Consider the following 26,954-nt stretch of genomic DNA (forward strand, 5'->3'; position numbering starts at 1 on the left):
GGGCGCCAATTGGCGCCAGAGCCAAGTGTATAAAGGGGGGATTATTTACATGGGAAGTAAGGGCTGAGTCTCTAAGTCCATGCTGAAAGGAAAAAGGATAGGATCAAAATAAGATTAGATCTGGGGCCAATCTGGTGGGGCCAACTCAGACTCTCATCCTTAGGGGAGGGCTGTAGTCGCAAAATACCACATTAGCATAGATATACATCAAGCACAATAACCCCAACCCAACCCCTGTAAGGGAAAAACATCAGGGCTTCACAGTACATCATAAATAGGAGCACCTGTAATAAATCAGCACAGCTGGCCCATTAACCTGGGACATAACCAAGGGCCTGGAATAACACGTCAGGCCAACCTATTGACCAACATTAGGCAGAACATACCTCATTCAGCAGTAATATCAGGTAGGGACCCTCCTCATAGACCAGGAACACCTGTAGGGAAACAGCTAGGCTCCCTCTACCATCAAACTAGGGGTATCAAACATCAGGGTGTACACAGCAGCCAACCCTCTTTACTTCTAGGCTCCCTTGGACATTTCCTTCCTCAGGTTTCCTTAATAACTGGGGACCTCAGGCCAAAGGCAAGCCCGTCTGCGCCCGTCCGCGGCCGGCCGGGGCCAGGGGCCATGCTTTATGCCCATTTTATTTCCTATTCCGCTGCCCAACTCTGCTCCTTTCAGGCTTCTTGGCCTCTTAACCCAGCTGCCATTTCACGGGTTATAGAACTCGGTCTGGCTCGGAAAATTACGCCATGCTCTCTTCCTGTCACCCTCCATCCCCCTGCTCCTTCTTTATTTGCCCCTCCTACACATGCTTGTTTAACTAATCCTACTCCTGCTACCTTAGCATACCTCTTGAATACTAGGTCAGCTGTCAAGCATCAGCTTGAACTATTCAGCTTTTTGGAGTCACACAATCCCCATCTCTTGTTTTTAACAGAAACATGGCTCCGTACTGATTCACTCCCTAGCATCTTGGCAGCGCTCCCCCCCTCCTACTTCATTATCCGAGCTGATCGACCTGAGGGGAAGTTAGGGGGTGGAGTTGCCCTGATAGCTCGTAACAACCTTCACTTTCAGGTACTCCCTTCTCCCCTCATACCGGCAGTGGATCATTTAGTGGTACGCACCACTTCCTTTCAGACCCCGATCACGTGTGTTCTTTTCTACCGCCCACCACAACCTTGCCCTCATTTTATCCCTGCTATCCAAGACTTACTTGCTACTTTAGTGGTTAATAATGCCTCTGTATTCGTTTTAGGGGATTTTAACTTTTGGCCCAACGACCCAACGGGAGACGCTATGTCCAGAGACTTTACCCAGCTCCTGCTTAGTTTTAATTTTGTTTCTCAGGTCCATATTCCTACTCATTCTCGAGGTCATACTTTAGACCAAATTTGGACTCTCAATGTCCCAGTCACTATTCCCATAGTGGCGCCATGTGCGTGGTCCGACCATTCTATGATCTCCTTCTCCTTGGACCTTAGCTCCGTTAAAAATACTTTTCACCCTCTAGATATTCGGGCTAGGTACTGGAATGGCGCAGATGTCCCTTCCCTGTGCGCCTCCCTGCTAGCCACCTGTCCCGACTTGGAAGGTTCCACTCTACCTTCCCAAACTACCATCATAAACGGCTGGCTTTCAAAGGCTAGTGATCAGGTGGCTCCTATGAAGTGTGTTATCATTAGAAGGGCCCACCTGGCCAACAAATGGTTCACTCCGGAACTTAAAAGGAAAAAACTTGAAGCACGTCGAGCAGAACGTGCTTGGAGGTCGGCCTACTGTCCTACCCTCAAAATCCACTACACGTCTATCCTTAACGAGTACAAAAGAGCCATTCTTACCGCCAAGACCGAGTATTTCTCGGGTAGTATCATTGCTGCTGAAAACCAGCCAAAAGAAATTTTTGCTACGGTTCATGAGCTGGCGTCCTCTGACAGGACTTCTTTTAAGACCCCCTGTCCCAAGCTTTCTGCGACCTACTCAATGATTTTTTCATCGAGAAAGTCGCATTAATTAAAGCTAATATACCCCTCCCTTCCCCCACTTTCTGAGCCCCTGTGTCACCGCTCAATAAGTTCAACCTTACCCGCATACCTCCGTTGACCAAAGAAATTTTTCTCTCCTTGCTAGCCCGGGTCAAGTCTGGCTCTCCCGCTGACCCCTGCCCGGCCAACGTACTTCGCATGGCCTTTTCGAACTGTTATGCACCCCCCCTTGCCCTCCTTAATGATTCACTTAGGCGGGGCATTGTCCCCGCCACTTATAAAACAGCCACCATTATACCCATTTTAAAAAAGCCTGGGGCCGATCCTTCCTCCTCACTAAACTATCGTCCCATTTCACTCATCCCTTTCCTGGGCAAGGTCCTCGAGTCCTATGTCACCAAGGAACTCAGCTCCTTCATTGAAAACAGCGCTTACCTTGCGCCATGTCAGGCGGGCTTCTGACCTCGACATTCCACAGAGAAGGTCGTGGTCTCAGTCATAGACGAACTAAGAGAGGGGCTGGACACGGACACTCCTCGGGCCCTCATCCTTCTGGATCTGTCCGCCGCCTTTGACACGGTTGATCACTCCATCCTTCTTACCCGTGTCAAGGCGGCGGGCATAGGGGGCACGATGCTGGTCTGGCTCAGCTCTTTCCTGAGTGAGCGCACTCAGGCAGTCCGTCTCGCTGAGTACACTGCCCCTCCACGCAAGGTTCAGTGCGGTGTCCCTCAGGGATCTTCTCTTTCCCCTTTATTATTTAACCTGTACATTTTCCCCCTCATCTGTGCCCTCCAGGAGATGGAGGTCACGGTGTACAATTACGCCGATGACCTCCAGCTCATCTTTAATCTTTCTCACTCCTCTGCTTCTGTCCTTAATTTTCAATCCATAATGCTGTTTATCAGGGATTGGATGAATTCCAACCACTTAAAACTAAACCCGGATAAGACCGAGCTGATTCTTACCGTGGGCAGTTGCAGTCCCTGGTCCCCCTCCTTCTGGCCACCCTCCTTAGGTCCCCCGCCTCTGCCATCACTCTCTGCCAAAACACTGGGGATTACGGTTGACCAACACCTCACACTTCACACCCAGATAAGTTCGGTTGTTTCTTCTTGTTTCTTTGCCCTCCGTATCATTCGAAAAATTTCCAGTTTTTTTCCCCCGCTCTAAAACTGATTTTAATGGCGATGATTCTATCGCGATTGGATTATGGGAACCTTGTATACAATGGAATCCCTGGCAGTGCCCTCCGACGCCTTCAGTTGGTGCAAAATCAGGCAGCTCGCCTGATTTTTAGGCTGCCCAAATCCTCCCATATCACTCCCACACTTAAATCCCTCCACTGGTTACCCATCAAAGAACGGTCCCTTTTTAAACTGGGTTGTACAACATTCCAGGCCTTAGCAGGCACTGCCCCGGCGTTCATTTCCTCTGCCCTCACTGTTTACCGTCCCAGTAGAGAGCTACGCTCCTCTACTAAGCTCCTTCTTCTTGTTCCCCACTTCAAGAAAAGCAGGTCTGGTGGTTTCAAATTTTCTGTTCTCGCCCCCACTTTTTGGAACTCTCCCTTTTTCTGTTAGATCTGCTCCCACCTACATTGAGTTCCGTAAAAGGCTTAAAACCCATCTCTTTTGTCAAGCCTTCCTATCCTAAAGCTTTCCACTCCCTCACAGAAACTTCAGCTTCCTAATTAGCGCCATGAAACCGCAATGGTAAAAGTGCGCTTTATAAATTTTTTAAAATTCAAATTCTAATTCAAATCCATACAGTAGGGACCCATATTTGCCATGAGGGGGAATAAGACTCTCTACCCCAAAATATGCAACAAGAGCAACCGGCCTGCTCCCGAGTTGTCTAGTAGGGCAGTTAGTTGCAGGAAAGTCAGGACAGTTCAACAAATCTGGAGCCCACGTCACAGGTGCCCTCTGCCATACGGGCACCTGATAAGGCAACACAGTCCCCGGGGCGGGCACCGACAGTGTACCCCGTTGCCCTCTCCGTCTCCCACACAGTTAAGCGTAGGCCCCACTCACCGGGCTCTTCTCAATGGCTCCTGCGGGGGCTCAGTAGGTTCTGCAGGCGTCCTCTGGGGTCTCCTCTGCAGGGGGGGACCAGGCACCGAGTCGCGGGACTCTCCCATGATCTGTGTGGTCACTCGTGGTCACTCGGGGCCACAAGGCCTCACTCAGGCCTCAGCGTTGCAACCGGGGCTCCCTCTTCACTATGGGGGCCCCGCTACACAACTCCTGCTGGCTTTGGGCCTCCTCTAGACTCCTTCCCTTTCTCAGGGTCCCGGGGCTCTCCACCGTAGGACACAGGGCTCCTTTCCGGGGGAGGGGGCAGGTACTGGCAATGTACCTCGAGGCCCCTCCCTTCCCGCGGTGTCACTCGGGCCCCTCCTCCTCTCGGGGGCCCAGGGGGGAATCACTGCACCTCTGGGCGGTCCAAGTGGGGCTCCTTCGTCTTCATGGGAGCCCCGCCGGCACTCTGCTCTGGCCGCCTCAGGTCGGGAGGCGGGGCTAGCACCGACAGTGTGCCCCGGCCCCGCCTACCTCACCGGCCCCTCGCGTGGCGGCACAGACCGGCGGGGTGGCTTCCCGCTCCAGTCGCTTCTCTCAGGGCTCCCTTCTTGGCACGGGGGCCCCCGCAACGGCGCTTCACCTGGGTCCCCCCTCCCTCACGGGGACCCAGGGCTTTGCGTCTCTCCTCGCGGCCTCCTCGATCCGGGCCACAGACCGGCGGGGTGGACTCCCGCTCCGGTCGTTCTTCACGGGGCTCCCTCACGGCCACGGGAGCCCCGCACCGAAGCTTCGCCCGGGTCCCCCTCCTACCTCACCGGGACCCGGGGCTTCGACTCGGCTTCTTCCTGCCTTCCCGGCCGCCCGGGCCGGTAGCCAATCCCTGCACGGTGTTAGCGGGGGCGGGCCGATGACGCGGCCGGGCGCCCCCGTCACGTGACCCGAGTGCCGCGGCCTCAGGGCCTAGCGCGGCCCCTTCTTCACTTCGGCGGCCCTCTCCTGGTACCGGGGGCCGCCGCAACGATGCCGAACACGGCGGGGGTTTCCTTGGCGGTGCCGGGCCGCGGCGGTGACGGTGACAACAATAAGGGGTAGACTCCCTTCTATTTAATTACTTTTATCGGCAGAAGCGCGCCTCCACAGATGGCGCTATTCATAGGCTGCCACAGTCTCCTCAGAAAACGGCGCTATTCACTGCGCTCCGCTCCTCACTCGGCCCACACAACTTCCAGGGCCAACAGCACTCCGGGGGCCACACCAGCCCCAGCGCTTCTCTTCCCACAGCGCTTGGTAGGCAGTCCAGGGGCAGATTGAGAGACACAGTTCCTCGGGGGCACAATCCTCCCCGGGCAGCTCCTCCCAGTCCAGCGCTTCCACAGGGACCACAACTTCCCAAGGGGGGGGAACAGTCCCAGTACAGATCCTCAGGGGCCCCTTCCTTACCTCCTGGGTGCTCCTTTCGCGCTGTGCTGGCGTAATTCACGGTCCCTTAATAGTGACCGGGACCTGGGTGGGCCCTCATAATTCAGGGGCCCAGGGGACAGCAGAGTAGGGGGGGTTTTAGGGGTGCAGGGCCCAGCTCACAGGCCCATGTGGCGGTAGCACCTTGTAGCAGGCCCCTCTCTTTCCTGTCCCAGCGCTGACTGACTCTCTGGTGGCACATCCCCTTACTTATACCCTCCTCCCAGGCAGTGCCAGAACCTTCTAGAATGTTGGCAAAGCTGGCCTAAACTGGCTCAAGGGGAGGGGGTGAGCACCCTGGGTGCCATGCTTTCCCTCCAAATGCTAGGGGTAGCTGGGTAATAATAACTAGACTGCTGACCTATGGCAGTACAGTGGCAAAACCCATGGCCATGGCATCCATTTTAAACACAGTACATTTTAGTCAGGTGCATTTTTAAAATGGGGAAATTTACAAGTGCTCACACCATTACTTGACATTACATTTTTAACAAGGTGTCTCACACCACTCATGGCCTATACAGGTTTAATCCCATGGGGGAGACATTTCAGACAAGGGGGTCAAAAGCGAAACATTTTGGGGGAAAAGGCCAAGTCCAACACAGCTCCCCCCCAGCCAAAAGCCAGGGTAGATCGATCAATACCTTGATGGGCTTCCCTGCTTGGGGCGGAAAAAGGTGGACGCAGGCTGGCAACTACAGGAGCACCTGCAGTCTCTTCTCCACTCTGGAACCCAATGGTTCTCTCTCGCAACCCTCCCTTCACCAACAAAACCACCCCACTGGTGTTCCCTAGTGGGATGTGGCCAGGTCTGGCCTCTAGGCCATCCAGAAGTCTCTGGCCCTTGTTCCTTCCTAGAGTGGGAGGCTCTAGCCTCAGGCTTGTGATACTCTTGGACCACTCTCCTCTTTCCAAATTGCCACTGGTCCACCCACCTGGGGTCTACACCCTCAGGCTGACCAGCCCTTAGGGGCGAGGCTCTCCTTCCCCTACTTCTCCTCCTAGGGTTCCTCCATCTCATTCTCCTGGGGACACCCTCACACAACCACTCTCTCCCCAACCTGGAGTCGAAACCCTCAGGCTGAACCGGTGACAGGGGCGAGTCCTCCCTCTCCCTGTACCCCCTCCCAGAGTTCCGCACCCTCCTAACTGGAGTAGTACCCCTGAGAGTCAACTTTGGGGGGACTCTGAACACAGATGTCCCACCCGCCAGGTCCGGAAAACCCTCAACCTGGCCACCCAACCCGGGATCTGCGCCCTTTGGCTGAGCCGGTGACAGAGGAGAGATCTTGCTCCCTCTGCACCCCCTCCCAGAGTTCCGCACCCTCCCACCGGGAGAAGTACCCCTGAGAGTCAAACTGGTAGGGACCTTGGTTACAGGTACCCCACCCTCCAGGTCAGGCAACCCCTGAACCTGGAACCCCAGTCCAGGATCTAAACCCTGTGACTGGTCAGACCCCCGAACCACTGGAGCTCTGGTTACTGATACTCCGGGTTCTCCTGATACTAGGGGATCCCCTTCATGAGACGGCACATCGGGACAGCCTAGGCTCCCAACCTGGGGTTCCTTAAAAGAACTCTCCAGGCCCTGTGACTGCAGTTGGGGCACCTCGGGACACCTCCCCGTCTCACTCCCTCCTATAGATGGGATGTGAGGCCCTACAACCCACCCACTATCCTGGGACCTAGCTGGGCTTCTCACCTCTCCCGCCACGCTGGGTCGGATGATCCCTGCACCACTCCTTTCTGGATCACTCCCCAATGTCTTCCCAGACACTCTGGCACTTACCCAGAGATCTGCCTCCCGTGCAAGTTCCCTGGGGTCTGAGAACCTACACTGCAACAGATGGTGACGCAGACTTGGGACACAACTCCTCAGCATGTGCTCCCAAATAACGGCATGGCACAGCCCTTCCCAATCCTCTCCTGCTCTCCTCACCACCCAATCCTCCAATGCAGTCCAACACTCCTCCTCAAACTCTCCCCAGGACTGGTGGGACAGTTTTCCCCTGCCCCTGAACACTAACCCATCCCCCTCTTCCTGGGAATCAGGCACGGTCTCCTGGGCTTCAGGAATGGGACTTCTTGCACTGGACCTACACTCGCTGCCACCACTGGATCCCACCCTCTCCGGTGTATTCAGGCTCTTAAAACCGCTCTCAGGGGACAACCTACCCACCAGAGCTACTCTCTCTCTGGCAAAGGCCCTCTCCGCCTCTGCCATTCTCTCCTGGGCTAGGACCATTTCTGTCTCTAGCCTCTGCTCTTGAATCCTCAGCTGCGCTAACTCCGTGGCCTGCTCAAATCTGAGCTTCTCCAGCGCTAGCTGATGCTCCCTTTCTTCCCTCCTATCTACCCACTCTTCTGGGGACAGGGAAAGGGATGGGGCAATGCCCCCGGGACAGGACCCAGTGCGAGACTCCCTATCTACGGTGTCCTCATCAGCTACTGGTGTCTCTGCCCTGTTAAACTCTTCCTCCTCTTCATCGGGGTAATTACCCTCCAGGAATGCAGATTGGAAGCCCTCCCACTGGCTTCTACCGAATCCACCCTTCAAATACTCGGGGGGGTAATCAGACAGGTCCCCACCGATCTTTAAGGGCTCCCCCCTCTTGAGGGCCTCATAAAGAAACAGCTTTCTCCTAATGTTCCCTACTGGGGGTATCCCTCTCTCCAGGAGGAAGTCTATCACCTCCTGTTCGGTGTACTCCCTCAGTTCCACCTCCTCATAAACCAACCCCATCGTGGTGAGGTTTTTCGGGACACAACCACAGTGGAACAAGGGGACACAATTCCGCAAAAACACTTTCAGGAGGAAGTAATAATCTGAAAATCATTATTCAGCCAACAATAATCCCCACAAAAAGGCTCTGAATTCTCTCAAAGCTCTACTTGTGGTGTAACCTGTGGCCGCTGTGGTACTGCGCAAACACAAGTCCTATCCCACCGCTTGACACCAATGTAAGAAATGGGGTTACCCAAATCTCAAAGGGGGGGTAGCACGGACCAAGCGGGCAGGCCAAACTTCGAGGACATGTGAAGCACTCACGCAGTACCCACAGACGACACACGAGGCACATCACAAAAGAGGCAGGGCACCAGTTTGAGTTGGAAAAAGATAAGTAATTTAGTAGTGTTTCCAACCTGCAAGGCAAAATAAAATGCAAAACAGTAGTGTCACAACAGGGCGCCAATTGGCGCCAGAGCCAAGTGTATAAAGGGGGGATTATTTACATGGGAAGTAAGGGCTGAGTCTCTAAGTCCATGCTGAAAGGAAAAAGGATGGGATCAAAATAACATTAGATCTGGGGCCAATCTGGTGGGGCCAACTCAGACTCTTATCCTTAGGGGAGGGCTGTAATCGCAAAATACCACATTAGCATAGATATACATCATGCACAATAACGCCAACCCAACCCCTGTAAGGGAAAAACATCAGGGCTTCACAGTACATCATAAATAGGAGCACCTGTAATAAATCGGCACAGCTGGCCCATTAACCTGGGACATAACCAAGGGCCTGGAATAACACGTCAGGCCAACCTATTGACCAACATTAGGCAGAACATATCTCACCCAGCAGTAATATCAGGTAGGGACCCTCCTCATAGACCAGGAACACCTGTAGGGAAACAGCTAGGCTCCCTCTACCATCAAACTAGGGGTATCAAACATCAGGGTGTACACAGCAGCCAACCCTCTTTACTTCTAGGCTCCCTTGGACATTTCCTTCCTCAGGTTTCCTTAATAACTGGGGACCTCAGGGCAATCCATACAGTAGGGACCCATATTTGCCATGAGGCGGAATAAGACTCTCTACCCCAAAATATGCAACAAGAGCAACCGGCCTGCTCCCGAGTTGTCTAGTAGGGCAGTTAGTTGCAGGAAAGTCAGGACAGTTCAACAAATCTGGAGCCCACGTCACAGGTGCCCTCTGCCATACGGGCACCTGATAAGGCAACACAGTCCCCGGGGCGGGCACCGACAGTGTACCCCGTTGCCCTCTCCGTCCCCCACACAGTTAAGCGTAGGCCCCACTCACCGGGCTCTTCTCAATGGCTCCTGCGGGGGCTCAGTGGGTTCTGCAGGCGTCCTCTGGGGTCTCCTCTGCAGGGGGGGACCAGGCACCGAGTCACGGGACTCTCCGGTGATCTGTGTGGTCACTCGGGCCCACAAGGCTTCACTCAGGCCTCAGCGTCGCAACCGGGGCTCCCTCTTCACTATGGGGGCCCCGCTACACAACTCCTGCTGGCTTCGGGCCTCCTCTAGACTCCTTCCCTTTCTCAGGGTCCTGGGGCTCTCCACCGTAGGACACAGGGCTCCTTTCCGGGGGAGGGGGCAGGTACTGGCAATGTACCTCGAGGCCCCTCCCTTCCCGCGGTGTCACTCGGGCCCCTCCTCCTCTCGGGGGCCCAGGGGGGAATCACTGCACCTCTGGGCGGTCCAAGTGGGGCTCCCTCGTCTTCACGGGAGCCCCGCCGGCACTCTGCTCTGGCCGCCTCAGGTCGGGAGGCGGGGCTAGCACCGACAGTGTGCCCCGGCCCCGCCTACCTCACCGGCCGCTCGCGTGGGGGCAAAGACCGGCAGGGTGGCCTCCCGCTCTGGTCGCTTCTCTCAGGGTTCCCTTCTCGGCACGGGGGCCCCCGCAACGGACCTTCACCTGGGTCCCCCCTCCCTCACGGGGACCCAGGGCTTTGCGTCTCTCCTCGCGGCCTCCTCAATCCGGGCCACAGACCGGCGGGGTGAACTCCCGCTCTGGTCGTTCTTCACGGGGCTCCCTCACGACCACGGGAGCCCCGCACTGAAGCTTCACCCGGGTCCCCCTCCTACCTCACGGGGACCCGGGGCTTCGACTCGGCTTCTTCCTGCCTTCCCGGCCGCCCAGGCCGGTAGCCAATCCCTGCGCGGCCGATGATACGGCCGGGCGCCCCCGTCACGTGACGCGAGTGACGCGGCCTCAGGGCCTAGCGTGGCCCCTTCTTCACTTCGGCGGTCCTCTCCTGGTAACGGGGGCCGCCGCAACGATGCCGAACACGGCGAGGGTTTCCTTGGCGGCGCCGGGCCGCGGCGGTGACGGTGGCAACAATAAGGGGTAGGCTCCCTTCTATTTAATTACTTTTATCGGCAGAAGCGCGCCTCCACAGATGGCGCTATTCACAGGCTTCCACAGTCTCCTCAGAAAACGGCGCTATTCACTGTGCTCCACTCCTCCCTCGGCCCACACAACTTCCAGGGCCAACAGCACTCCGGGGGCCACACCAGCCCCAGCGCTTCTCTTACCACAGCGCTTGGTAGGCAGTCCAGGGGCAGATTAAGAGACACAGTTCCTCGGGGGCACAATCCTCCCCGGGCAGCTCCTCCCAGTCCAGCGCTTCCACAGGGGCCACAACTTCCCAAGGGGGGGAACAGTCCCAGTACAGATCCTCAGGGGCCCCTTCCTCACCTCCTGGGTGCTCCTTTCGCGCTGTGCTGGCGTAATTCACGGTCCCTTAATAGTGACCGGGACCTGGGTGGGCCCTCATAATTCAGGGGCCCAAGGGACAGCAGAGTAGGGGGGGGTTTAGGGGTGCAGGGCCCAGCTCACAGGCCCATGTGGCGGTAGCACCTTGTAGCAGGTCCCCTCTCTTTCTTGTCCCAGCGCTGACTGACTCTCTGGTGGCACATCCCCCTTACTTATACCCTCCTCCCAGGCAGTGCCAGAACCTTCTAGAATGTTGGCAAAGCTGGCCTAAACTGGCTCAAGGGGAGGGGGTGAGCACCCTGGGTGCCAGGCTTTCCCTCCAAATGCTAGGGGTAGCTGGGTAATATTAACTAGACTGCTGACCTATGGCAGTACAGTGGCAAAACCCATGGCCATGGCATCCATTTTAAACACAGTACATTTTAGTCAGGTGCATTTTTAAAATGGGGAAATTTACAAGTGCTCACACCATTACTTGACATTACATTTTTAACAAGGTGTCTCACACCACTCATGGCCTATACAGGTTTAATCCCGTGGGGGAGACATTTCAGACAAGGGGGTCAAAAGCGAAAAATTTTGGGGGAAAAGGCCAAGTCCAACACATTTGATATAATTATAGAATTAATTACTATTCTTAAAGCGCCTGGAATATCTATTAATGGTTCTAAGTTCTAACGCCAAGTAACTAAATCTCTTATTTATAGCAATTTATTGAGATCATTTTTGTTTAGTCTTGTTGATAATATATAAAGATACTATCAATGTAAACAGCTGAATATAAGCTTTCCAACTATCCCGGATTAACAATCAGTAGGACTTCATCATCTGCTTCATCTTCAATAGTATGCTATATATTTAGTGACTCTATTAGTTTAGTCTGTTAGAGCATGAAGTTAAAAACGACAAGGACATACTTTCAATCAGTCTCCAAGCCAATACTTGATGCTCCTTTAATGTTGAAAATAGATGTATTTTCTACTGTATCATGTTTATCTCTATATTTCCTTTGAGGAGAAGCTGATAAAATGATTAGATGAATCAATTCAATATAGGTGATGAATATTTATTTACTGCTTAACCATATGGAAAAAACGTTAATGGTTCTAAGTTCTAACACTAAGTATGAAAATCTCTTTTGTATTGTAATTTTTTTTAAGTCATATTATTTTTTTCATGTTGATAATATATAACAATAACTTCATGGTAAACTGCTGAAATTAAGCTTTCCAAATCTCCTGGGTTAACTATCATTTGCCCTTCTTCATATGCTGGACCTCCAGGTAGTTGTGCAAAATGGCCTGTTAGCTCAGATGGTTAGAGCGTGGTGCTAATAACGCCAAGGTCACAGGTTCGATCACTGTACAGGCCAAGTTTAATTGATTGAACAAAGATGAATTTTTTTCTTGTGTCTCATTTTGGACTGTTTATCTCCTTGAATCACACGCTGCTTGAAGTTTTGGATGGAATCAGTAGCATTTCATCATCTGCTAATTCTTCAAAAGTATTCTATATATTTAGTGAGCCTATTAGTTTAGCCTGTTAGAGCATGAAGTTAAAAACGCAAAGGACATAATTTCAATCTGTCTCCAAGCCAATACTTGATGCTCCTTTAATGTTGAAAATAGATGTATTTTCTTCTGTATCATGTTTACCTCCATATTTCCTTTGCGCAGAAGCTGATAGAATGATTAGATGAATCAATTGAATATAGGTGATGAATATTTATTTATTGCTAAACCACGTGGAAAAAACGTTACTGGTTCAAAATTCTAACACTAAGTATGGAAATCTCTTTTTTATTGCAATTATTTTGAAGTCATATTAGTTTCTTCATGTTGATAATATGAAAGTTAATTCATATTAAACAGCTGAAATTAAGCTTTCCAAATCTCCCGGTTGAACTATCATTAGCACTGCTTCCTGTGCTGGTCTTCCAGAAGATGTGCAAATTGGCCTGTTAGCTCAGTTGATTAGAGCGTGGTGCTAATAACGCCAAGGTCACAGGTTCGATCCCTGAACAGGCCAAGTTTAATTCTTTGAAAAAAGATGAATTTTTCTTGTGTCTCATTTTGGACTGTTTATCTCCTTGGATCAAACGCTGCTTGAAGGATTGGATGAATACATTTGATATAATTATAGAATTAATTACTATTCTTAAAGCGCCTGGAATATCTATTAATGGTTCTAAGTTCTAACGCCAAGTTACTAAATCTCTTATTTATTGCAATTTATTGAGATCATTTTTGTTTAGTCTTGTTGATAATATATAAAAATACTATGAATGTAAACAGCTGAATATAAGCTTTCCAACTATCCCGAATTAACAATCAGTAGGACTTCATCATCTGCTTCATCTTCAATAGTATGCTATATAGTTAGTGACTCTATTAGTTTAGTCTGTTAGAGCATGAAGTTAAAAACAACAAGGACATACTTTCAATCAGTCTCCAAGCCAATACTTGATGCTCCTTTAATGTTGAAAATAGATGTATTTTCTACTGTATCATGTTTATCTCTATATTTCCTTTGAGGAGAAGCTGATAAAATGATTAGATGAATCAATTCAATATAGGTGATGAATATTTATTTATTGCTTAACCACATGGAAAAAACGTTAATGGTTCTAAGTTCTAACACTAAGTATGAAAATCTCTTTTGTATTGTAATTTTTTTTAGGTCATATTAGTTTCTTCATGTTGATAATATATAACAAAAACTTCATGGTAAACTGCTGAAATTAAGCTTTCCAAATCTCCTGGGTTAACTATCATTTGCCCTTCTTCATATGCTGGACCTCCAGGTAGTTGTGCCAAATGGCCTGTTAACTCTGATGGTTAGAGCGTGGTGCTAATAACGCCAAGGTCACAGGTTCGATCCCTGTACAGGCCAAGTTTAATTATTTGAACAAAGATGAATTTTTCTTGTGTCTCATTTTGGACTGTTTATCTCCTTGAATCACACGCTGCTTGAAGGATTGGATGGAATCAGTAGCATTTCATCATCTGCTAATTCTTCAAAAGTATTCTATATATTTAGTGAGCCTATTAGTTTAGTCTGTTAGAGCATGAAGTTAAAAACGCAAAGGACATAATTTCAATCTGTCTCCAAGCCAATACTTGATGCTCCTTTAATGTTGAAAATAGATGTATTTTCTTCTGTATCATGTTTACCTCCATATTTCCTTTGCGCAGAAGCTGATAGAATGATTAGATGAATCAATTGAATATAGGTGATGAATATTTATTTATTGCTAAACCACGTGGAAAAAACGTTACTGGTTCAAAATTCTAACACTAAGTATGGAAATCTCTTTTGTATTGCAATTTTTTTGAAGTCATATTAGTTTCTTCATGTTGATAATATGAAAGTTAATTCATATTAAACAGCTGAAATTAAGCTTTCCAAATCTCCCGGTTGAACTATCATTAGCACTGCTTCCTGTGCTGGTCCTCCAGAAGATGTGCAAAGTGGCCTGTTAGCTCAGTTGGTTAGAACGTGGTGCTAATAACGCCAAGGTCACAGGTTCGATCCCTGTACAGGCCAAGTTTAATTCTTTGAAAAAAGATGAATTTTTATTGTGTCTCATCTTGGACTGTTTATCTCCTTGGATCAAACACTGCTTGAAGGATTGGATGAATACATTTGATATGATTATAGAATTAATTACTATTCTTAAAGCGCATAGAATATCTATTAATGGTTCTAAGTTCTAACGTCAAGTTACTAAATCTCTTATTTATTGCAATTTATTGAGATCATTTTTGTTTAGTCTTGTTGATAATATATAAAGATACTATGAATGTAAACAGCTGAATATAAGCTTTCCAACTATCCCGAATTAACAATCAGTAGGACTTCATCATCTGCTTCATCTTAAATAGTATGCTATATAGTTAGTGACTCTATTAGTTTAGTCTGTTAGAGCATGAAGGTAAAAACAACAATGACATACTTTCAATCAGTCTCCAAGCCAATACTTGATGCTCCTTTAATGTTGAAAATAGATGTATTTTCTACTGTATCATGTTTATCTCTATATTTCCTTTGAGGAGAAGCTGATAAAATGATTAGATGAATCAATTCAATATAGGTGATGAATATTTATTTATTGCTTAACCACATGGAAAAAACGTTAATGGTTCTAAGTTCTAACACTAAGTATGAAAATCTCTTTTGTATTGTAATTTTTTTTAGGTCATATTCGTTTCTTCATGTTGATAATATATAACAATAACTTCATGGTAAACTGCTGAAATTAAGCTTTCCAAATCTCCTGGGTTAACTATCATTTGCCCTTCTTCATATGCTGGACCTCCAGGTAGTTGTGCCAAATGGCCTGTTAGCTCTGATGGTTAGAGCGTGGTGCTAATAACACCAAGGTCACAGGTTCGATCCCTGTACAGGCCAAGTTTAATTATTTGAACAAAGATGAATTTTTCTTGTGTCTCATTTTGGAATGTTTATCTCCTTGAATCACACGCTGCTTGAAGGATTGGATGGAATCAGTAGCATTTCATCATCTGCTAATTCTTCAAAAGTATTCTATATATTTAGTGAGCCTATTAGTTTAGTCTGTTAGAGCATGAAGTTAAAAACGCAAAGGACATAATTTCAATCTGTCTCCAAGCCAATACTTGATGCTCCTTTAATGTTGAAAATAGATGTATTTTCTTCTGTATCATGTTTACCTCCATATTTCCTTTGCGCAGAAGCTGATAGAATGATTAGATGAATCAATTGAATATAGGTGATGAATATTTCTTTATTGCTAAACCACGTGGAAAAAACGTTACTGGTTCAAAATTCTAACACTAAGTATGGAAATCTCTTTTGTATTGCAATTTTTTTGAAGTCATATTAGTTTCTTCATGTTGATAATATGAAAGTTTATTCATATTAAACAGCTGAAATTAAGCTTTCCAAATCTCCCGGTTGAACTATCATTAGCACTGCTTCCTGTGCTGGTCCTCCAGATGATGTGAAAATTGGCCTGTTAGCTCAGTTGGTTAGAACGTGGTGCTAATAACGCCAAGGTCACAGGTTCGATCCCTGTACAGGCCAAGTTTAATTCTTTGAAAAAAGATGAATTTTTATTGTGTCTCATTTTGGACTGTTTATCTCCTTGGATCAAACACTGCTTGAAGGATTGGATGAATACATTTGATATGATTATAGAATTAATTACTATTCTTAAAGCGCCTGGAATATCTATTAATGGTTCTAAGTTCTAACGCCAAGTTACTAAATCTCTTATTTATTGCAATTTATTGAGATCATTTTTGTTTAGTCTTGTTGATAATAAATAAAGATACTATGAATGTAAACAGCTGAATATAAGCTTTCCAACTATCCCGGATTAACAATCAGTAGGACTTCATCAACTGCTTCCTCTTTAATAGTATACTATATATTTAGTGAGACTATTAGTTTAGTCTGTTAGAGCATAAAGTTAAAAACGCCAAGGACATACTTTCAATCAGTCTCCAAGCCAATACTTGATGCACCTTTAATGTTGAAAATAGATGTATTTTCTACTGTATCATGTTTATCTCTATATTTCCTTTGAGGAGAAGCTGACAAAATGATTAGATGAATCAATTCAATATAGGTGATGAATATTTATTTATTGCTTAACCACATGGAAAAAACGTTAATGGTTCTAAGTTCTAACACTAAGTATGAAAATCTCTTTTGTATTGTAATTTTTTTAAGTCATATTAGTTTCTTCATGTTGATAATAAATAACAATAACTTCATGGTAAACTGCTGGCATTAAGCTTTCCAAATGTCCTGGGTTAACTATCATTTGCCCTTCTTCATATGCTGGACCTCCAGGTAGTTGTGCAAAATGGCCTGTTAGCTCAGATGGTTAGAGCGTGGTGCTAATAGCGCCAAGGTCACAGGTTCGATCCCTGTACAGGCCAAGTTTATTTGTTTGAACAAAGATGAATTTTTCTTGTGTCTCATTTTGGACTGTTTATCTCCTTGAATCACACGCTGCTTGAAGGATTGGATGGAATCAGTAGCATTTCATCATCTGCTAATTCTTCAAAAGTATTCTATATATTTAGTGAGCCTATTAGTTTAGTCTGTTAGAGCATGAAGTTAAAAACGCAAAGGACATAATTTCAATCAGTCTCCAAGCCAATACTTGATGCTCCTTTAATGTTGAAAATAGATATATTTTCTTCTGTATCATGTTTACCTCTATATTTCCTTTGCACAGAAGCTGATAGAATGATTAGATGAATTAATTGAATATAGGTGATGAATATGTATTTATTGCTAAACCACGTGGAAAAAACGTTACTGGTTCAAAATTCTAACACTAAGTATGGAAATCTCTTTTGTATTGCAATTTTTTTGAAGTCATATTAGTTTCTTCATGTTGAAAATATGAAAGTTAATTCATATTAAACAGCTGAAATAAAGCTTTCCAAATCTCCCGGTTGAACTATCATTAGCACTGCTTCATGTGCTGGTCCTCCAAAAGATGTGCAAATTGGCCTGTTAGCTCAGTTGGTTAGAGCGTGGTGCTAATAACGCCAAGGTCACAGGTTCGATCCCTGTACAGGCCAAGTTTAATTCTTTGAAAAAAGATTAATTTTTCTTGTGTCTCATTTTGGACTGTTTATCTCCTTGGATCAAACGCTGCTTGAAGAACTCGATGAATACATTTGATATAATTATAGAATTAATTTCTATTCTTAAAGCGCCTGGAATATCTATTAATGGTTCTAAGTTCTAACGCCAAGTAACTAAATCTCTTATTTATAGCAATTTATTGAGATCATTTTTGTTTAGTCTTGTTGATAATATATAAAGATACTATGAATGTAAACAGCTGAATATAAGCTTTCCAACTATCCCGGATTAACAATCAGTAGGACTTCATCATCTGCTTCATCTTCAATAGTATGCTATATAGTTAGTGACTCTATTACTTTAGTCTGTTAGAGCATGAAGTTAAAAACGACAAGGACATACTTTCAATCAGTCTCCAAGCCAATACTTGATGCTCCTTTAATGTTGAAAATAGATGTATTTTCTACTGTATCATGTTTATCTCTATATTTCCTTTGAGGAGAAGCTGATAAAATGATTAGATGAATCAATTCAATATAGGTGATGAATATTTATTTATTGCTTAACCACATGGAAAAAACGTTAATGGTTCTAAGTTCTAACACTAAGTATGAAAATCTCTTTTGTATTGTAATTTTTTTTAGGTCATATTAGTTTCTTCATGTTGATAATATATAACAATAACTTCATGGTAAACTGCTGAAATTAAGCTTTCCAAATCTCCTGGGTTAACTATCATTTGCCCTTCTTCATATGCTGGACCTCCAGGTAGTTGTGCAAAATGGCCTGTTAGCTCAGATGGTTAGAGCGTGGTGCTAATAACGCCAAGGTCACAGGTTCGATCCCTGTACAGGCCAAGTTTAATTATTTGAACAAAGATGAATTTTTCTTGTGTCTCATTTTGGACTGTTTATCTCCTTGAATCACACGCTGCTTGAAGGATTGGATGGAATCAGTAGCATTTCATCATCTGCTAATTCTTCAAAAGTATTCTATATATTTAGTGAGCCTATTAGTTTAGTCTGTTAGAGCATGAAGTTAAAAACGCAAAGGACATAATTTCAATCTGTCTCCAAGCCAATACTTGATGCTCCTTTAATGTTGAAAATAGATGTATTTTCTTCTGTATCATGTTTACCTCCATATTTCCTTTGCGCAGAAGCTGATAGAATGATTAGATGAATCAATTGAATATAGGTGATGAATATTTATTTATTGCTAAACCACGTGGAAAAAACGTTACTGGTTCAAAATTCTAACACTAAGTATGGAAATCTCTTTTGTATTGCAATTTTTTTGAAGTCATATTAGTTTCTTCATGTTGATAATATGAAAGTTAATTCATATTAAACAGCTGAAATTAAGCTTTCCAAATCTCCCGGTTGAACTATCATTAGCACTGCTTCCTGTGCTGGTCCTCCAGATGATGTGCAAATTGGCCTGTTAGCTCAGTTGGTTAGAACGTGGTGCTAATAACGCCAAGGTCACAGGTTCGATCCCTGTACAGGCCAAGTTTAAATCTTTGAAAAAAGATGAATTTTTATTGTGTCTCATTTTGGACTGTTTATCTCCTTGGATCAAACATTGCTTGAAGGATTGGATGAATACATTTGATATGATTATAGAATTAATTACTATTCTTAAAGCGCCTAGAATATCTATTAATGGTTCTAAGTTCTAACGCCAAGTTACTAAATCTCTTATTTATTGCAATTTATTGAGATCATTTTTGTTTAGTCTTGTTGATAATATATAAAGATACTATGAATGTAAACAGCTGAATATAAGCTTTCCAACTATCCCGGATTAACAATCAGTAGGACTTCATCAACTGCTTCCTCTTTAATAGTATACTATATATTTAGTGAGACTATTAGTTTAGTCTGTTAGAGCATAAAGTTAAAAACGCCAAGGACATACTTTCAATCAGTCTCCAAGCCAATACTTGATGCACCTTTAATGTTGAAAATAGATGTATTTTCTACTGTATCATGTTTATCTCTATATTTCCTTTGAGGAGAAGCTGATAAAATGATTAGATGAATCAATTCAATATAGGTGATGAATATTTATGTATTGCTTAACCACATGGAAAAAACGTTAATGGTTCTAAGTTCTAACACTAAGTATGAAAATCTCTTTTGTATTGTAATTTTTTTAAGTCATATTAGTTTCTTCATGTTGATAATAAATAACAATAACTTCATGGTAAACTGCTGACATTAAGCTTTCCAAATGTCCTGGGTTAACTATCATTTGCCCTTCTTCATATGCTGGACCTCCAGGTAGTTGTGAAAAATGGCCTGTTAGCTCAGATGGTTAGAGCGTGGTGCTAATGACGCCAAGGTCACAGGTTCGATCGTTGTACAGGCCAAGTTTATTTGTTTGAACAAAGATGAATTTTTCTTGTGTCTCATTTTGGACTGTTTATCTCCTTGAATCACACGCTGCTTGAAGGATTGGATGGAATCAGTAGCATTTCATCATCTGCTAATTCTTCAAAAGTATTCTATATATTTAGTGAGCCTATTAGTTTAGTCTGTTAGAGCATGAAGTTAAAAACGCAAAGGACATAATTTCAATCAGTCTCCAAGCCAATACTTGATGCTCCTTTAATGTTGAAAATAGATGTATTTTCTTCTGTATCATGTTTACCTCCATATTTCCTTTGCACAGAAGCTGATAGAATGATTAGATGAATCAATTGAATATAGGTGATGAATATTTATTTATTGCTAAACCACGTGGAAAAAACGTTACTGGTTCAAAATTCTAACACTAAGTATGGAAATCTCTTTTGTATTGCAATTTTTTTGAAGTCATATTAGTTTCTTCATGTTGATAATATGAAAGTTAATTCATAGTACACAGCTGAAATTAAGCTTTCCAAATCTCCTGGTTGAACTATCATTAGCACTGCTTCCTGTGCTGGTCCTCTGGAAAATGTGCAAATTGGCCTGTTAGCTCAGTTGGTTAGAGAGTGGTGCTAATAACACCAAGGTCACAGGTTCGATCCCTGTACAGGCCAAGTTTAATTCTTTGAAAAAAGATGAATTTTTCTTGTGTCTCATTTTGGACTGTTTATCTCCTTGGATCAAATGCTGCTTGAAGGATTGGATGAATACATTTGATATAATTATAGAATTAATTACTATTCTTAAAGCGCCTGGAATATCTATTAATGGTTCTAAGTTCTAACGCCAAGTAACTAAATCTCTTATTTATTGCAATTTATTGAGATCATTTTTGTTTAGTCTTGCTGATAATATATAAAGATACTATGAATGTAAACAGCTGAATATAAGCTTTCCAACTATCCCGGATTAACAATCAGTAGGACTTCATCATCTGCTTCATCTTCAATAGTATGCTATATATTTAGTGACTCTATTAGTTTAGTCTGTTAGAGCATGAAGTTAAAAACGCCAAGGACATACTTTCAATCAGTCTACAAGCCAATACTTGATGCTCCTTTAATGTTGAAAATAGATGTATTTTCTACTGTATCATGTTTATCTCTATATTTCCTTTGAGGAGAAGCTGATGAAATGATTAGATGAAACAATTCTATATAGGTGATGAATATTTATTTATTGCTTAACCACATGGAAAAAACGTTAATGGTTCTAAGTTCTAACACTAAGTATGAAAATCTCTTTTGTATTGTAATTTTTTTAAGTCATATTAGTTTCTTCATGTTGATAATATATAACAATAACTTCATGGTAAACTGCTGAAATTAAGCTTTCCAAATCTCCTGGGTTAACTATCATTTGCCCTTCTTCATTTGCTGGACCTCCAGGTAGTTGAGCAAAATGGCCTGTTAGCTCAGATGGTTAGAGCGTGGTGCTAATAACGCCAAGGTCACAGGTTCGATCCCTGCACAGGCCAAGTTTAATTGTTTGAACAAAGATGAATTTTTCTTGTGTCTCATTTTGGACTGTTTATCTTCTTGAATCACACGCTGCTTGAAGGATTGGATGGAATCAGTAGCATTTCATCATCTGCTAATTCTTCAAAAGTATTCTATATATTTAGTGAGCCTATTAGTTTAGTCTGTTAGAGCATGAAGTTAAAAACGCAAAGGACATAATTTCAATCAGTCTCCAAGCCAATACTTGATGCTCCTTTAATGTTGAAAATAGATGTATTTTCTTCTGTATCATGTTTACCTCCATATTTCCTTTGCGCAGAAGCTGATAGAATGATTAGATGAATCAATTGAATATAGGTGATGAATATTTATTTATTGCTAAACCACGTGGAAAAAACGTTACTGGTTCAAAATTCTAACACTAAGTATGGAAATCTCTTTTGTATTGCAATTTTTTTGAAGTCATATTAGTTTCTTCATGTTGATAATATGAAAGTTAATTCATATTAAACAGCTGAAATTAAACTTTCCAAATCTCCCGGTTGAACTATCATTAGCACTGCTTCATGTGCTGGTCCTCCAAAAGATGTGCAAATTGGCCTGTTAGCTCAGTTGGTTAGAGCGTGGTGCTAATAACGCCAAGGTCACAGGTTCGATCCCTGTACAGGCCAAGTTTATTTCTTTGAAAAAAGATTAATTTTTCTTGTGTCTCATTTTGGACTGTTTATCTCCTTGGATCAAACGCTGCTTGAAGGACTCGATGAATACATTTGATATAATTATAGAATTAATTACTATTCTTAAAGGCCTGGAATATCTATTAATGGTTCTAAGTTCTAACGCCAAGTAACTAAATCTCTTATTTATAGCAATTTATTGAGATCATTTTTGTTTAGTCTTGTTGATAATATATAAAGATACTATGAATGTAAACAGCTGAATATAAGCTTTCCAACTATCCCGGATTAACAATCAGTAGGACTTCATCATCTGCTTCATCTTCAATAGTATGCTATATATTTAGTGACTCTATTAGTTTAGTCTGTTAGAGCATGAAGTTAAAAACGACAAGAACATACTTTCAATCAGTCTCCAAGCCAATACTTGATGCTCCTTTAATGTTGAAAATAGATGTATTTTCTACTGTATCATGTTTATCTCTATATTTCCTTTGAGGAGAAGCTGATAAAATGATTAGATGAATCAATTCAATATAGGTGATGAATATTTATTTATTGCTTAACCACATGGAAAAAAACGTTAATGGTTCTAAGTTCTAACACTAAGTATGAAAATCTCTTTTGTATTGTAATTTTTTTTAAGTCATATTAGTTTCTTCATGTTGATAATATATAACAATAACTTCATGGTAAACTGCTGAAATTAAGCTTTCCAAATTTCCTGGGTTAACTATCATTTGCCCTTCTTCATATGCTGGACCTCCAGGAACTTGTGCAAAATGGCCTGTTAGCTCAGTTGGTTAGAGTGTGCTGCTAATAACGCCAAGGTCACAGGTTCGATCCCTGTACAGGCCAAGTTTAATTGTTTAAACAAAGATGAATTTTTCTTGTGTCTCATTTTGGACTGTTTATCTCCTTGAATCACACGCTGCTTGAAGGATTGGATGGAATCAGTAGCATTTCATCATCTGCTAATTCTTCAAAAGTATTCTATATATTTAGTGAGCCTATTAGTTTAGTCTGTTAGAGCATGAAGTTAAAAACGCAAAGGACATAATTTCAATCAGTCTCCAAGCCAATACTTGATGCTCCTTTAATGTTGAAAATAGATGTATTTTCTTCTGTATCATGTTTACCTCCATATTTCCTTTACGCAGAAGCTGATAGAATGATTAGATGAATCAATTGAATATAGTTGATGAATATTTATTTATTGCTAAACCACGTGGAAAAAACGTTACTGGTTCAAAATTCTAACACTAAGTATGGAAATCTCTTTTGTATTGCAATTTTTTTGAAGTCATATTAGTTTCTTCATGTTGATAATATGAAAGTTAATTCATATTAAACAGCTGAAATTAAGCTTTCCAAATCTCCCGGTTGAACTATCATTAGCACTGCTTCCTGTGCTGGTCCTCCAGAAGATGTGCAAAGTGGCCTGTTAGCTCAGTTGGTTAGAGCGTGGTGCTAATAACGCCAAGGTCACAGGTTCGATCCCTGTACAGGCCAAGTTTAATTCTTCGAAAAAAGATGAATGTTTCTTGTGTCTCATTTTGGACTGTTTATCTCCTTGGATCAAACGCTGCTTGAAGGACTCGATGAATACATTTGATATAATTATAGAATTAATTACTATTCTTAAAGCACCTGGAATATCAATTAATGGTTCTAAGTTCTAACGCCAAGTAACTAAATCTCTTATTTATAGCAATTTATTGAGATCATTTTTGTTTAGTCTTGTTGATAATATATAAAGATACTATGAATGTAAACAGCTGAATATAAGCTTTCCAACTATCCCGGATTAACAATCAGTAGGACTTCATCATCTGCTTCATCTTCAATAGTATGCTATATATTTAGTGACTCTATTAGTTTAGTCTGTTAGAGCATGAAGTTAAAAACGACAAGGACATACTTTCAATCAGTCTCCAAGCCAATACTTGATGCTCCTTTAATGTTGAAAATAGATGCATTTTCTACTGTATCATGTTTATCTCTATATTTCCTTTGAGGAGAAGCTGATAAAATGATTAGATGAATCAATTCAATATAGGTGATGAATATTTATTTATTGCTTAACCACATGGAAAAAACGTTAATGGTTCTAAGTTCTAACACTAAGTATGAAAATCTCTTTTGTATTGTCATTTTTTTTAAGTCATATTAGTTTCTTCATGTTGATAATATATAACAATAACTTCATGGTAAACTGCTGAAATTAAACTTTCCAAAACTCCTGGGTTAACTATCATTTGCCCTTCTTCATATGCTGGACCTCCAGGTAGTTGTGCAAAATGGCCTGTTAGCTCAGATGGTTAGAGCGTGGTGCTAATAACGCCAAGGTCACAGGTTCGATCCCTGTACAGGTCAAGTTTAATTGTTTGAACAAAGATGAATTTTTCTTGTGTCTCATTTTGGACTGTTTATCTTCTTGAATCACACGCTGCTTGAAGGATTGGATGGAATCAGTAGCATTTCCTCATCTGCTAATTCTTCAAAAGTATTCTATATATTTAGTTAGCCTATTAGTTTAGTCTGTTAGAGCATGAAGTTAAAAACGCAAAGGACATAATTTCAATCAGTCTCCAAGCCAATATTTGATGCTCCTTTAATGTTGAAAATAGATGTATTTTCTTCTGTATCATGTTTACCTTCATATTTCCTTTGCGCAGAAGCTGATAGAATGATTAGATGAATTAATTGAATATAGGTGATGAATATTTATTTATTGCTAAACCACGTGGAAAAAACGTTACTGGTTCAAAATTCTAACACTAAGTATGGAAATCTCTTTTGTATTGCAATTTTTTTGAAGTCATATTAGTTTCTTCATGTTGATAATATGAAAGTTAATTCATATTAAACAGCTGAAATTAAGCTTTCCAAATCTCCCGGTTGAACTATCATTAGCACTGCTTCCTGTGCTGGTCCTCCAGAACATGTGCAAATTGGCCTGTTAGCTCAGTTGGTTAGAGCGTGGTGCTAATAACGCCAAGGTCACAGGTTCGATCCCTGTACAGGCCAAGTTTATTTCTTTGAAAAAAGATGAATGTTTCTTGTGTCTCATTTTGGGCTGTTTATCTCCTTGGATCAAACGCTGCTTGAAGGACTCGATGAATACATGTGATATAATTATAGAATTAATTACTATTCTTAAAGCGCCTGGAATATCTATTAATGGTTCTAAGTTCTAACGCCAAGTAACTAAATCTCTTATTTATTGCAATTTATTGAGATCATTTTTGTTTAGTCTTGTTGATAATATATAAAGATACTATGAATGTAAACAGCTGAATATAAGCTTTCCAACTATCCCGGATTAACAATCAGTAGGACTTCATCATCTGCTTCATCTTCAATAGTATGCTATATATTTAGTGACCTATTAGTTTAGTCTGTTAGAGCATGAAGTTAAAAACGCCAAGGACATACTTTCAATCGGTCTCCAAGCCAATACTTGATGCTCCTTTAATGTTGAAAATAGATGTATTTTCTACTGTATCATGTTTATCTCTATATTTCCTTTGAGAAGAAGCTGATAAAATGATTAGATGAATCAAGTCAATATAGGTGATGAATATGTATTTATTGCTTAACCACATGGAAAAAACGTTAATGGTTCTAAGTTCTAACACTAAGTATGAAAATCTCTTTTGTATTGTAATTTTTTTTAAGTCATATTAGTTTCTTCATGTTGATAATATATAACAATAACTTCATGGTAAACTGCTGAAATTAAGCTTTCCAAATCTCCTGGGTTAACTATCATTTGCCCTTCTTCATTTGCTGGACCTCCAGGTAGTTGTGCAAAATGGCCTGTTAGCTCAGATGGTTAGAGCGTGGTGCTAATAACGCCAAGGTCACAGGTTCGATCCCTGTACATGCCAAGTTTAATTGTTTGAACAAAGAGGAATTTTTCTTGTGTCTCATTTTGGACTGTTTATCTTCTTGAATCACACGCTGCTTGAAGGATTGGATGGAATCAGTAGCATTTCATCATCTGCTAATTCTTCTAAAGTATTCTATATATTTAGTGAGCCTATTAGTTTAGTCTGTTAGAGCATGAAGTTAAAAACGCAAAGGACATCATTTCAATCAGTCTCCAAGCCAATATTTGATGCTCCTTTAATGTTGAAAATAGATGTATTTTCTTCTGTATCATGTTTACCTCCATATTTCCTTTGCGCAGAAGCTGATAGAATGATTTGATGAATCAATTGAATATAGGTGATGAATATTTATTTATTGCTAAACCACGTGGAAAAAACGTTACTGGTTCAAAATTCTAACACTAAGTATGGAAATCTCTTTTGTATTGCAATTTTTTTGAAGTCATATTAGTTTCTTCATGTTGATAATATGAAAGTTAATTCATATTAAACAGCTGAAATTAAGCTTTCCAAATCTCCCGGTTGAACTATCATTAGCACTGCTTCCTGTGCTGGTCCTCCAGAAGATGTGCAAATTGGCCTGTTAGCTCAGTTGGTTAGAGCGTGGTGCTAATAACGCCAAGGTCACAGGTTCGATCCCTCTACAGGCCAAGCTTAATTCTTTGAAAAAAGATGAATTTTTCTTGTGTCTCATTTTGGACTGTTTATCTCCTTGGATCAAACGCTGCTTGAAGGACTCGATGAATACATTTGATATAATTATAGAATTAATTACTATTCTTAAAGCGCCTCGAATATCTATTAATGGTTCTAAGTTCTAACGCCAAGTAACTAAATCTCTTATTTATAGCAATTTATTGAGATCATTTTTGTTTAGTCTTGTTGATAATATATAAAGATACTATGAATGTAAACAGCTGAATATAAGCTTTCCAACTATCCCGGATTAACAATCAGTAGGACTTCATCATCTGCTTCATCTTC

The 26,954-nt window shown here is 42.7% G+C and overlaps 9 non-coding genes across 9 annotated transcripts; all 9 read left to right on the plus strand.

Annotated features, from left to right (window-relative positions):
- The first annotated feature begins 14,407 nt into the window (after positions 1 to 14,407).
- Positions 14,408 to 14,481, plus strand: TRNAI-AAU (transfer RNA isoleucine (anticodon AAU)). Its single transcript has one exon. It is a non-coding gene; the product is annotated as a tRNA-Ile (tRNA).
- Positions 14,482 to 15,925: 1,444 nt separating this feature from the next.
- Positions 15,926 to 15,999, plus strand: TRNAI-AAU (transfer RNA isoleucine (anticodon AAU)). The gene has a single exon. It is a non-coding gene; the product is annotated as a tRNA-Ile (tRNA).
- A 1,443-nt stretch (positions 16,000 to 17,442) lies between these two features.
- Positions 17,443 to 17,516, plus strand: TRNAI-AAU (transfer RNA isoleucine (anticodon AAU)). Its single transcript has one exon. It is a non-coding gene; the product is annotated as a tRNA-Ile (tRNA).
- Positions 17,517 to 18,306: 790 nt separating this feature from the next.
- On the plus strand, positions 18,307 to 18,380 carry TRNAI-AAU (transfer RNA isoleucine (anticodon AAU)). The gene has a single exon. It is a non-coding gene; the product is annotated as a tRNA-Ile (tRNA).
- Positions 18,381 to 18,960: 580 nt separating this feature from the next.
- TRNAI-AAU (transfer RNA isoleucine (anticodon AAU)) lies at positions 18,961 to 19,034 on the plus strand. Its single transcript has one exon. It is a non-coding gene; the product is annotated as a tRNA-Ile (tRNA).
- Positions 19,035 to 21,994: 2,960 nt separating this feature from the next.
- TRNAI-AAU (transfer RNA isoleucine (anticodon AAU)) lies at positions 21,995 to 22,068 on the plus strand. Its single transcript has one exon. It is a non-coding gene; the product is annotated as a tRNA-Ile (tRNA).
- A 1,444-nt stretch (positions 22,069 to 23,512) lies between these two features.
- On the plus strand, positions 23,513 to 23,586 carry TRNAI-AAU (transfer RNA isoleucine (anticodon AAU)). The gene has a single exon. It is a non-coding gene; the product is annotated as a tRNA-Ile (tRNA).
- A 790-nt stretch (positions 23,587 to 24,376) lies between these two features.
- On the plus strand, positions 24,377 to 24,450 carry TRNAI-AAU (transfer RNA isoleucine (anticodon AAU)). The gene has a single exon. It is a non-coding gene; the product is annotated as a tRNA-Ile (tRNA).
- A 580-nt stretch (positions 24,451 to 25,030) lies between these two features.
- On the plus strand, positions 25,031 to 25,104 carry TRNAI-AAU (transfer RNA isoleucine (anticodon AAU)). The gene has a single exon. It is a non-coding gene; the product is annotated as a tRNA-Ile (tRNA).
- The last annotated feature ends 1,850 nt before the right edge of the window (positions 25,105 to 26,954 follow it).

The sequence above is a fragment of the Lissotriton helveticus genome, chromosome 4_1, assembly GCF_964261635.1.
Source record: "Lissotriton helveticus chromosome 4_1, aLisHel1.1, whole genome shotgun sequence".
NCBI classification, from domain to species: domain Eukaryota; kingdom Metazoa; phylum Chordata; class Amphibia; order Caudata; family Salamandridae; genus Lissotriton; species Lissotriton helveticus.